The sequence below is a fragment of the Ambystoma mexicanum genome, unplaced genomic scaffold, assembly GCF_040938575.1.
Source record: "Ambystoma mexicanum isolate Mex_15411 unplaced genomic scaffold, UKY_AmexF1_1 Mex_scaf27, whole genome shotgun sequence".
NCBI lineage: Eukaryota > Metazoa > Chordata > Amphibia > Caudata > Ambystomatidae > Ambystoma > Ambystoma mexicanum.
In genome coordinates this window covers 772034-781101 of record NW_027182441.1, presented here as the reverse complement: position 1 = coordinate 781101, position 9068 = coordinate 772034, and positions in this window count along the sequence as shown.

Sequence of the window (9068 nt, the reverse complement as noted above, 5' to 3'; positions counted from 1 at the left end):
ACTTCAGTTTCAAAATGATGTTGAAATACTGCCAGTGGTTCTTCGTGGTGAAATGAGGAGCAGGACAGATAAAAGGTGGAGACTGAATACCTTAAAGTGCCCGGTGAAGCTTGGTGTGCCATCCGTTAGGCCTAGAGGGGTGCTGTATCTGCAGGAAGGTAAGCAGAAGCATGCTGACAGTCATTGGGAGAGGTTTGGGGCAGAGGGATAGGACGGCGATCCAGTAACAATTCAATCTGGAGGAGGCCCTTCAGGGTGTCCAGTATGTGTGATGCAGAGGGATAGCTATGCTGTCCAAAGACTAACGCTTTACAGTGCAGTATGTGCAATGTAGGAGGCTTGCTTTGCTGTCGGAAGCCAGACCATGTGTGAATGAAGCTTGCAGTGTGGTTGTGCCCATTCTCTGTGACAGGAGTTTGCCCTGCTGCACCCGTTCACTAGGAGGGAAGCCCATGCTGTAGCACTGTGTGAGTGAAGCTTCCCCTGCTGTTGCCCTGGCAGGACCTGCCATGTAGTGTGACACTCAGATGTCTGTTAAAGCTGGGACAGTGAAGCAGATTTGTCGGGGTCGTGCACTGTTCCTGGTTCATCCTTGATGCCTCGGAAATATGCTGAGGAGGGTTTTAGTGGAGCTAAACATGTGAACAGCATGTCCCAAATGGCATGACACATGTTGCTTTTCTATATGTAGAGAGCTTAAAACGGTTTGTAAGAATCATCAAGAAGGATGGACATTCCAATAAAACGCCCTTTCCTGCTCTGAGCCCCAGCCCTGGGGCCCCGGGCCCCCGGGGGGGTCGAGCTCTGGAGCAGCTCAGGAGAAGCTGAGCAGAGGTGTGCCTTTGCCTTGCAAGCTCCCAGCCCTGGGCCCAGGCCCCAGCGGCGGGGGAGGGGAGGCTGTCATTTCACAATGCTCTGCCCAGCCTGAGGGTTCCGTTGGCACGGCGACGGCAGCAGGTGAGCCCTGGAGCAGGGGGCATGGAGAGGTCAAGGCAGACAGAGCTGGGAGCCCCAGGAACAGGACCCAGGCCAGTGGAGGTGGCTCAGCTGAGCCCACCTGACGGCTCGAGGCCACTCCTCACAGGGCCTCTGCTGCTGTCAGACGCCCTGGGGCCCTGCTACTGGCGGAGGAAGCCTTCAGGCCTCAAAGGGCACCGGCCTTCTCTGAGGCCTGTGACTGGGCTCAAAAACAGAACATGTGAAAAACAGGGCCCAGACACTGCACTGAAGAAAGGTAGCTTAAGGTGTGAAAACAAAAGCACCAATAAGAAAGGAAAAAGCATAGCTCTTAATACACCCTCATCTGGACTTTGTGGCCAGTCCCTGTAGATTCATTTTCAGTCCCCTAGTCAAGGCTAGGGGTGGGCAAAGTTACCCTCACTACTGGTGGAACGATATTGCCTAAATTCGCCTCCAGCTCTGTTCTGTCTGCAGGGACATTTTTTAGCTGTTGTGCCAATTTTCTATGCAGATTTTGCTTCCTGAAATGTGTTTTTTCCCTGAAATATCATGTTTTTGACCGCTAAAACAAAATTTAATGGAAAAAATCAATGTCTTCTGGCAAACCATCTGAAATGGTGTTTTTTTCACAAACTATCTGTTTTCAGTCTGAAACTTCTTGTGGCCACCAAAAAACATTTCCCATAAAAAAACGAATTTCAGGGAGAAAAAGCCTGAAATTGGCAATTTCTCTCTGTGGGCAGAGCAGGCGAAGTGGCAGAATTCGCCCAAAATTCTGCATTTTTTCTGCTGAGCAAATTATCGGCCACTTCGACCACCCCCTAGTCAAGGCCATGATATCTATGGACTTCAAGGGAAAGACACTTGCAGCACACAATCATCACCGTTCTAACACCTTCTCTATTTCCATTGACTTCATTGGGATCACCCACCCAAATATATAGCTCTTGCCGACTGGGAGACTCAACAGGATGAAATGTGTAAACCGAATGGTAGTGCGTAAAAAGGGCCAACGAAGGACGTCTTTCTCTTGTAATGTGAAGTGGAAAAAAACAAAGGTGAAGTAGTTCCTTGGTTTCGTAGACAGTAGGGGAATAGTTCTATTTTGATATTTGTGTTTGTACCATGCTCCGCTGCCATCATTTCCAGGGTCTCTAGGCACTCTGCAAGTCCTGAAAGAGAGGAGGGTGGGTGGGTGGGTTAGTGGGGAGAACGGGGAACATGCAAGCTAACTTTGCTGTTGTGTTGATGGGTGCAGGGGAGTGCTTGAGGGGATGCAACTTCACTTTTCTCTCATTGTGACTGTCAGAGCCTGCCCCCCCCTCTCTCTCTCTCTCTTTCTCTCTCTCTATCTGGCTCCCTCTCTCTTTCACACATAGATACATTTACCCTGTCTGCCACAGAGCTCTGGGAATCGACAAATGTGCAACGGGGGAAGTGTAGAGACTCCACTCATTACCATATGCTAGTGGCTAAGGCTGATGGGAGGCAAGATGTTTTGGATAAGAGAAGCAGATCCCTGAGACATGAGGACCCCATGCCCCCATTCAGCTGCCATAGTACATAGGTTGGCAGGCTTGTCCCTGAGTGAAACCTCACTCTAATTTGCTCAGGTACTGCGCTGAGTGTCCAACTCAGACATTTGCACGCCAGGGCAAAGCCCGCCAGGCGTTTGTAAGGTGTTCGTAAGGCGATCGGGGCAGGGGCCAGAATCTCTGGCGCTTTCGCCAAGAAATCTATTCCAGTGTCTTCTGCAGTCCTCAAACTCTTCTGACACTGCGCACACAGCCAAAGGACAGAATGAAATGGAATGAAATCCCCTGCCGCGCCATTCCCCTGGTTTTGTAGCTGTTCCACAACTTCAGTTTCAAAATGATGTTGAAATACTGCCAGTGGTTCTTCGTGGTGAAATGAGGAGCAGGACAGATAAAAGGTGGAGACTGAATACCTTAAAGTGCCCTGTGAAGCTTGGTGTGCCATCCGTTAGGCCTAGAGGGGTGCTGTATCTGCAGGAAGGTAAGCAGAAGCATGCTGACAGTCATTGGGAGAGGTTTGGGGCAGAGGGATAGGACGGCGATCCAGTAACAATTCAATCTGGAGGAGGCCCTTCAGGGTGTCCAGTATGTGTGATGCAGAGGGATAGCTATGCTGTCCAAAGACTAACGCTTTACAGTGCAGTATGTGCAATGTAGGAGGCTTGCTTTGCTGTCGGAAGCCAGACCATGTGTGAATGAAGCTTGCAGTGTGGTTGTGCCCATTCTCTGTGACAGGAGTTTGCCCTGCTGCACCCGTTCACTAGGAGGGAAGCCCATGCTGTAGCACTGTGTGAGTGAAGCTTCCCCTGCTGCTGCCCTGGCAGGACCTGCCATGTAGTGTGACACTCAGATGTCTGTTAAAGCTGGGACAGTGAAGCAGATTTGTCGGGGTCGTGCACTGTTCCTGGTTCATCCTTGATGCCTCGGAAATATGCTGAGGAGGGTTTCAGTGGAGCTAGACATGTGAACAGCATGTCCCAAATGGCATGACACATGTTGCTTTTCTATATGTACAGAGCTTAAAACGGTTTGTAGGAATCATCAAGAAGGAAAGGACATTCCAATAAAACGCCCTTTCCTGCTCTGAGCCCCAGCCCTGGGGCCCCGGGCCCCCGGGGGGGTCGAGCTCTGGAGCAGCTCAGGAGAAGCTGAGCTGAGGTGTGCCTTTGCCTTGCAAGCTCCCAGCCCTGGGCCCAGGCCCCAGCGGCGGGGGAGGGGAGGCTGTCATTTCACAATGCTCTGCCCAGCCTGAGGGTTCTGTTGGCACGGCGACGGCAGCAGGTGAGCCCTGGAGCAGGGGGCATGGAGAGGTCAAGGCAGACAGAGCTGGGAGCCCCAGGAACAGGACCCAGGCCAGTGGAGGTGGCTCAGCTGAGCCCACCTGATCGCTCGAGGCCACTCCTCACAGGGCCTCTGCTGCTGTCAGAAGCCCTGGGGCCCTGCTACTGGCGGAGGAAGCATTCAGGCCTCAAAGGGCACCGGCCTTCTCTGAGGCCTGTGACTGGGCTCAAAAACAGAACATGTGAAAAACAGGGCCCAGACACTGCACTGAAGAAAGGTAGGTTCAGGTGTGAAAACAAAAGCACCAATAAGAAAGGAAAAAGCATAGCTCTTAATACACCCTCATCTGGACTTTGTGGCCAGTCCCTGTAGATTCATTTTCAGTCCCCTAGTCAAGGCTAGGGGTGGGCATAGTTACCCTCACTACTGGTGGAACGATATTGCCTAAATTCGCCTCCAGCTCTGTTCTGTCTGCAGGGACATTTTTTAGCTGTTGTGCCAATTTTCTATGCAGATTTTGCTTCCTGAAATGTGTGTTTTCCCTGAAATATCATGTTTTTGACCCCTAAAACAAAATTTAATGTAAAAAATCAATGTCTTCTGGCAAACCATCTGAAATGGTGTTTTTTTCACAAACTATCTGTTTTCAGTCTGAAACTTCTTGTGGCCACCAAAAAACATTTCCCATAAAAAAACGAATTTCAGGGAGAAAAAGCCTGAAATTGGCAATTTCTCTCTGTGGGCAGAGCAGGCGAAGTGGCAGAATTTGCCCAAAATTCTGCATTTTTTCTGCTGAGCAAATTATCGGCCACTTCGACCACCCCCTAGTCAAGGCCATGATATCTATGGACTTCAAGGGAAAGACACTTGCAGCACACAATCATCACCGTTCTAACACCTTCTCTATTTCCATTGACTTCATTGGGATCACCCACCCAAATATATAGCTCTTGCCGACTGGGAGACTCAACAGGATGAAATGTGTAAACCGAATGGTAGTGCGTAAAAAGGGCCAACGAAGGACGTCTTTCTCTTGTAATGTGAAGTGGAAAAAAACAAAGGTGAAGTAGTTCCTTGGTTTTGTAGACAGTAGGGGAATAGTTCTATTTTGATATTTGTGTTTGTACCATGCTCCGCTGCCATCATTTCCAGGGTCTCTAGGCACTCTGCAAGTCCTGAAAGAGAGGAGGGTGGGTGGGTGGGTTAGTGGGGAGAACGGGGAACATGCAAGCTAACTTTGCTGTTGTGCTGATGGGTGCAGGGGAGTGCTTGAGGGGATGCAACTTCACTTTTCTCTCATTGTGACTGTCAGAGCCTGCCCCCCCCCCTCTCTCTCTCTCTCTTTCTCTCTCTCTATCTGGCTCCCTCTCTCTCTCACACATAGATACATTTACCCTGTCTGCCACAGAGCTCTGGGAATCGACAAATGTGCAACGGGGGAAGTGTAGAGACTCCACTCATTACCATATGCTAGTGGCTAAGGCTGATGGGAGGCAAGATGTTTTGGATAAGAGAAGCAGATCCCTGAGACATGAGGACCCCATGCCCCCATTCAGCTGCCATAGTACATAGGTTGGCAGGCTTGTCCCTGAGTGAAACCTCACTCTAATTTGCTCAGGTACTGCGCTGAGTGTCCAACTCAGACATTTGCCCGCCAGGGCAAAGCCCGCCAGGCGTTTGCAAGGTGTTCGTAAGGCGATCGGGGCAGGGGCCAGAATCTCTGGCGCTTTCGACCAGAAATCTATTCCAGTGTCTTCTGCAGTCCTCAAACTCTTCTGACACTGCGCACACAGCCAAAGGACAGAATGAAATGGAATGAAATCCCCTGCCGCGCCATTCCCCTGGTTTTGTAGCTGTTCCACAACTTCAGTTTCAAAATGATGTTGAAATACTGCCAGTGGTTCTTCGTGGTGAAATGAGGAGCAGGACAGATAAAAGGTGGAGACTGAATACCTTAAAGTGCCCTGTGAAGCTTGGTGTGCCATCTGTTAGGCCTAGAGGGGTGCTGTATCTGCAGGAAGGTAAGCAGAAGCATGCTGACAGTCATTGGGAGAGGTTTGGGGCAGAGGGATAGGACGGCGATCCAGTAACAATTCAATCTGGAGGAGGCCCTTCAGGGTGTCCAGTATGTGTGATGCAGAGGGATAGCTATGCTGTCCAAAGACTAACGCTTTACAGTGCAGTATGTGCAATGTAGGAGGCTTGCTTTGCTGTCGGAAGCCAGACCATGTGTGAATGAAGCTTGCAGTGTGGTTGTGCCCATTCTCTGTGACAGGAGTTTGCCCTGCTGCACCCGTTCACTAGGAGGGAAGCCCATGCTGTAGCACTGTGTGAGTGAAGCTTCCCCTGCTGTTGCCCTGGCAGGACCTGCCATGTAGTGTGACACTCAGATGTCTGTTAAAGCTGGGACAGTGAAGCAGATTTGTCGGGGTCGTGCACTGTTCCTGGTTCATCCTTGATGCCTCGGAAATATGCTGAGGAGGGTTTTAGTGGAGCTAGACATGTGAACAGCATGTCCCAAATGGCATGACACATGTTGCTTTTCTATATGTACAGAGCTTAAAACGGTTTGTAGGAATCATCAAGAAGGAAAGGACATTCCAATAAAACGCCCTTTCCTGCTCTGAGCCCCAGCCCTGGGGCCCCGGGCCCCCGGGGGGGTCGAGCTCTGGAGCAGCTCAGGAGAAGCTGAGCTGAGGTGTGCCTTTGCCTTGCAAGCTCCCAGCCCTGGGCCCAGGCCCCAGCGGCGGGGGAGGGGAGGCTGTCATTTCACAATGCTCTGCCCAGCCTGAGGGTTCCGTTGGCACGGCGACGGCAGCAGGTGAGCCCTGGAGCAGGGGGCATGGAGAGGTCAAGGCAGACAGAGCTGGGAGCCCCAGGACCCAGGCCAGTGGAGGTGGCTCAGCTGAGCCCACCTGACGGCTCGAGGCCACTCCTCACAGGGCCTCTGCTGCTGTCAGAAGCCCTGGGGCCCTGCTACTGGCGGAGGAAGCATTCAGGCCTCAAAGGGCACCGGCCTTCTCTGAGGCCTGTGACTGGGCTCAAAAACAGAACATGTGAAAAACAGGGCCCAGACACTGCACTGAAGAAAGGTAGGTTAAGGTGTGAAAACAAAAGCACCAATAAGAAAGGAAAAAGCATAGCTCTTAATACACCCTCATCTGGACTTTGTGGCCAGTCCCTGTAGATTCATTTTCAGTCCCCTAGTCAAGGCTAGGGGTGGGCAAAGTTACCCTCACTACTGGTGGAACGATATTGCCTAAATTCGCCTCCAGCTCTGTTCTGTCTGCAGGGACATTTTTTAGCTGTTGTGCCAATTTTCTATGCAGATTTTTCTTCCTGAAATGTGTGTTTTCCCTGAAATATCATGTTTTTGACCGCTAAAACAAAATTTAATGGAAAAAATCAATGTCTTCTGGCAAACCATCTGAAATGGTGTTTTTTTCACAAACTATCTGTTTTCAGTCTGAAACTTCTTGTGGCCACCAAAAAACATTTCCCATAAAAAAACGAATTTCAGGGAGAAAAAGCCTGAAATTGGCAATTTCTCTCTGTGGGCAGAGCAGGCGAAGTGGCAGAATTTGCCCAAAATTCTGCATTTTTTCTGCTGAGCAAATTATCGGCCACTTCGACCACCCCCTAGTCAAGGCCATGATATCTATGGACTTCAAGGGAAAGACACTTGCAGCACACAATCATCACCGTTCTAACACCTTCTCTATTTCCATTGACTTCATTGGGATCACCCACCCAAACATATAGCTCTTGCCGACTGGGAGACTCAACAGGATGAAATGTGTAAACCGAATGGTAGTGCGTAAAAAGGGCCAACGAAGGACGTCTTTCTCTTGTAATGTGAAGTGGAAAAAAACAAAGGTGAAGTAGTTCCTTGGTTTTGTAGACAGTAGGGGAATAGTTCTATTTTGATATTTGTGTTTGTACCATGCTCCGCTGCCATCATTTCCAGGGTCTCTAGGCACTCTGCAAGTCCTGAAAGAGAGGAGGGTGGGTGGGTGGGTTAGTGGGGAGGACGGGGAACATGCAAGCTAACTTTGCTGTTGTGTTGATGGGTGCAGGGGAGTGCTTGAGGGGATGCAACTTCACTTTTCTCTCATTGTGACTGTCAGAGCCTGCCCCCCCCCTCTCTCTCTCTCTCTCTCTTTCTCTCTCTCTATCTGGCTCCCTCTCTCTCTCACACATAGATACATTTACCCTGTCTGCCACAGAGCTCTGGGAATCGACAAATGTGCAACGGGGGAAGTGTAGAGACTCCACTCATTACCATATGCTAGTGGCTAAGGCTGATGGGAGGCAAGATGTTTTGGATAAGAGAAGCAGATCCCTGAGACATGAGGACCCCATGCCCCCATTCAGCTGCCATAGTACATAGGTTGGCAGGCTTGTCCCTGAGTGAAACCTCACTCTAATTTCCTCAGGTACTGCGCTGAGTGTCCAACTCAGACATTTGCCCGCCAGGGCAAAGCCCGCCAGGCGTTTGTAAGGTGTTCGTAAGGCGATCGGGGCAGGGGCCAGAATCTCTGGCGCTTTCACCCAGAAATCTATTCCAGTGTCTTCTGCAGTCCTCAAACTCTTCTGACACTGTGCACACAGCCAAAGGACAGAATGAAATGGAATGAAATCCCCTACCGCGCCATTCCCCTGGTTTTGTAGCTGTTCCACAACTTCAGTTTCAAAATGATGTTGAAATACTGCCAGTGGTTCTTCGTGGTGAAATGATGAGCAGGACAGATAAAAGGTGGAGACTGAATACCTTAAAGTGCCCGGTGAAGCTTGGTGTGCCATCCGTTAGGCCTAGAGGGGTGCTGTATCTGCAGGAAGGTAAGCAGAAGCATGCTGACAGTCATTGGGAGAGGTTTGGGGCAGAGGGATAGGACGGCGATCCAGTAACAATTCAATCTGGAGGAGGCCCTTCAGGGTGTCCAGTATGTGTGATGCAGAGGGATAGCTATGCTGTCCAAAGACTAACGCTTTACAGTGCAGTATGTGCAATGTAGGAGGCTTGCTTTGCTGTCGGAAGCCAGACCATGTGTGAATGAAGCTTGCAGTGTGGTTGTGCCCATTCTCTGTGACAGGAGTTTGCCCTGCTGCACCCGTTCACTAGGAGGGAAGCCCATGCTGTAGCACTGTGTGAGTGAAGCTTCCCCTGCTGTTGCCCTGGCAGGACCTGCCATGTAGTGTGACACTCAGATGTCTGTTAAAGCTGGGACAGTGAAGCAGATTTGTCGGGGTCGTGCACTGTTCCTGGTTCATCCTTGATGCCTCGGAAATATG